Source organism: Chinchilla lanigera, unplaced genomic scaffold, assembly GCF_000276665.1.
Source record: "Chinchilla lanigera isolate Chin_1 unplaced genomic scaffold, ChiLan1.0 scaffold00042, whole genome shotgun sequence".
NCBI classification, from domain to species: domain Eukaryota; kingdom Metazoa; phylum Chordata; class Mammalia; order Rodentia; family Chinchillidae; genus Chinchilla; species Chinchilla lanigera.
The window spans coordinates 3,593,811-3,597,769 of record NW_004955443.1 but is presented as its reverse complement, the minus strand read 5'-3'; the positions used below and the strand labels follow the sequence as shown (position 1 = coordinate 3,597,769).

Below are 3,959 nucleotides of genomic sequence, written 5' to 3'. Positions count from 1 at the left end.
AGAGAGAGAGAGAGAGAGAGAGAGAGAGAGAGAGAGAGGAAGAGAAAGAGATACTTCTGGAACTGATTGGATAGAGAAACCACTAACCTTGTCAATGGATTAACACGTTCATGGTTTCCTAGATGAATAGGCTGCTAGGACCCAGGCCTCATTGAAAGAAGTGAGTCATGAGGGCAGAACTGTAGCAGAAAATGCCCTCCCAGCTAGTATGTCTCAGTTGCACAGGTGACAGTTCCTGTTCCGGTTCCAGTTGATTCTGTTGCTAGTCGCTGTGATGCATAGCTCATCACTATGATGTGTATCGTAAGAATCAACCAAAAACAGCCAAGTACCCTACCTCTGACCCACTCCTTTGCAGCCCCATAAAAACCATTTGAGGCCTGACATTTTGAAGGACAGTTGATTCCCTGTCAGTGCCCATCAGATGTTAAGTAAATCTGTCTCCAAATCCTGGGTGCCGTTTTGGGGTTTCTTTTTACCATATCCGGACCATGAGGGCTATACCTGGTCTTTATCCCCTTCTTCTCCAGGTCTTTCCGACCTGCTGTGCTTCCCAGTCACCACCTGCTGATCAGCTTTCCTCCACCATGCTTCTCTGCCATGATGTGTATGCCTTGTGGGTCACTGAGCACAGGCTGAATTCTGCGACTATGAGCAAAATATACCCCTCCTCCCTTAAATTGCGGGTACAACATATTGCCCCAGTGATGGGAAAGCTGACCAGTATACCACCCCACCCTAGTGACTTCAGCAACAATAATTTTCTCACTGTCTTTTTGATTCTAGGCTCAGCCTGGTGATTCTTGCTTCAGATCTCTCACAAGACTAAAATCAGACAATGGCAAGGGCAGAATCATCTTATGCTTGTGCTGTGAAGACTCAAAGAGGTAAGGGACAGCTAGAGCTCTTTGAGGATTCATGTGCTTTCTCTACCTTTTCTCTCCCCCTCCTCATCCCCCTCTCCCCTTCTCCCCTCCTCCCTTCCCATTCTCCTTCTGTTTCCTTCTCTCCTCTCTCATTTGTTTTTCTGCTTGTTTGTTTTGTTTTTCTTCTTCTGGTACCGGGAATCAAACTCATGACATTGAGCTTGCCAGGCAGGCACTGTGCCACTGAGCTAAATCCCCAGCCCCTCTCCTCTCTCATTTGTGCACATACTCTTTCCATCGTAGTGACCTGAAGTTTCATATTTGAGGAAGACATACCCAACTGAAACTATGTCATGTTTTATAACATAGCCCAAGAAATCACAAAGTTGCACTACCAGCCTATTTGGCTAATCAATGTATCAGACATGCTTGGGTTTAAAAAGAAAAACATAGATTCTGCTGCTTGAAGGGAGTGGAGAAACACGCTGAAATTTCACATAGGATTGAAAATATTATAGTGAACCTTTGAGAAAAGTATTATCTTCCACAAAATCTTTGAGAATCAAGTACCACTGTACCCCATATTTACACAGAGTTCTGTAAATTGGACCATAGCATTTTGCTGTAGCATGCATTTTTATAGGATTTGCATAACTAATTGTGGTGCAGTGGTGTAGGAAACACATATACATGAAGAGGCATACACATAGACAAGCAGCTAACTCAATATTATGGCTGTCTGAAAAGCCAATATTTAAAGATATGAAAGGGCAGCCAGGTGTTTCTTTCATTTTTAATAAGAATCTACATTTTTTCACCCTGATCATTTATTCTGCTCTAATAAATTGCTTCAGCCAATTTGCATTTGCTCTGTTTAATCCAGAACTCCTGTCTGCCTCATTCTTTTAGCATCCCTTATAACATCTGCAAACTTTAATTCCTCCTCAGTGAATCATCTCTTTTCATCCTTTAGAGCTGACCTAGTAAGCACAAATACATCTGTGAACACTTAAAAATTTACTTTATACTTTATTTTCAACAATTTACTCTGATTATTACATAATGGATATAGTTTCACTGCATGTATTTCATCTCTGTGTTCCAAAGTTCACTTTTTTCCTTTCAGAAGTATTATATTTTGTCTAGCTGTACACTAGGTTCATTTTTTCTATTACCCATGTTATGCTCACTATATTTATTCAAAGATCAGAAAGATCTTTGGATCAAAGGAAACTGTCCATGACTTCTATCTAAATATCCAAGAAACTCTTCTGTAGAAGGCCTACACGCTGCTATTGCTGCCACCACCATATCTCTAGTGATCCCTGAGATGTTCCAACGCATTTTGTGAGTACTAAACACCAACCAATTAATGGGTGGTGGAAAATAGCCTTTGCTGTCACTGCCACTAAGGTGTGGGGTGAAGATACACTCATGTGGTATTGAGGAAAGCAGTCATCGACCTTACCAAGAGGGCTGGAGAGTTCACTGAGGATAAGGTGGAGCATGTGATCACTACCATGCAGAATCCATGCAAGTACAAGATCCCAGACTGGTTTCTGGATAGACAGAAGGATGTAAAGGATGGGAAGTACAGCTAGGTTCTGACCAATGGTCTGGAAAACAAGCTCTGAGAAGACCTAGAGCAACTAAAGAAGATTAGGGCCCACAGGGGGCCACTTCTGGGACCTTCAGATCCAAGACCAGCACACCAAGACCACTGGATGCCATGGCCACATTCTGGGTGTGTCCAAGAAGAAATGAGACTATTGGCCTTGTCCATTAATAAATACCTTATATACCTACAAAAAATAAATAAATATCAAAAAAGCAATATGTATGCTGGATTCATACAAATTTTTTAATAAATTCTAAGTAGCTTCATTATGTAAATTCTTTTAATAAAACTCAAGTATTTATTGAATAGAAATTATGTATTCTACAAAGTAAATTGTGGTTAAAACAGTGAATAAGACATATACCTTGTCATTCAAAACTTACAATATGATAAAGGAGTGTTAGACAACCCCAAACACAGAGATCAAACTACTGAAAAGACTAAGATAAATATTGTAAGAAAAGAATATATAAAGTGATGTGAGGATCAGGGGAAGATGATGAGAGGATTTCTGGTTCATGAATTTAGCAATGATTAAAGAGATTAATAGTGATTATAATAGATAGGCTTTAAACTACATAATTTTTATAAACTTGGATGAGAACAGTATTATAAATTGAAATTATAGCATAAACAAAATGTGGGCTAGTTAATAACATTATGTTGGAGGGAGGACCAGGATGGTGGAGTGGTAAGCAGCAGAGAAAGAGCCCTCTCTGAGAGTTGCCATCCACATGCTGGAATATAGCAACATGGGAAAGACAAGAGAGAGGGAACTGGGTCTCCTGGACCCAGGAAGGATCTGTGGTGTGAATTGAAGCCCACAGAGAGGGGGAAGAGAGCAACTTCAGTGAAAAAGAAGTAGGTAGCTGGCAGCATCTTCTCCCTGAGATGGGCCTCACTGCATGAGAGGAGCAATTCAGACCTGTGGACACATGGTGATGACTGGTAACAGAGACCTCCAAGGAGAGATTCAGCAGTATAAGGGAGCAGCAGATATGATGAGCACTAGCTGGTGGTGAGTACGGAGAGCTCAGTTTTCCCATGTAGAGAGCAATTTGCTGGGAACCATTTTGGAGAGGGGCTGGTTGAGCTCAGAACTCAGAGCATCTGCTGGCTCCATCTTGTGGCTCCCAGCTGAGCTCAGGCCCACAGAAACTGCAGACAAATTAGTCTGGTATTGATCAGAAGGTGCAGGTTCACTGAGATTATCCACTACCCCACCAAAAAGCTATTGTTGTCTTGCTGGGTTAAATCAACATGGGTAGGCACTCTGTCTCCACACATTGTCTACCACTGACAGTGGAGACAAAGCTGGAAGTGGACTTTTTTCTTTTTTTTCCTCTATTTTGTTTCTTTCTTTGTTGTGATGGAGATTTTGTTTGTGTTTTTGGTTTTCTGGTTCTTTTTCACTGTTTGATCTTGTTTGTATATGCTAGTCTCTTTGCAGTTGTGGTTCTCTTCTGTTCTTTTTA

General features: G+C 41.2%; 1 pseudogene; it reads left to right on the top strand.

Annotated features, from left to right (window-relative positions):
• Positions 1-1,628: 1,628 nt before the first annotated feature.
• Positions 1,629-2,630, top strand: LOC102028477 (annotated as a pseudogene).
• The last annotated feature ends 1,329 nt before the right edge of the window (positions 2,631-3,959 follow it).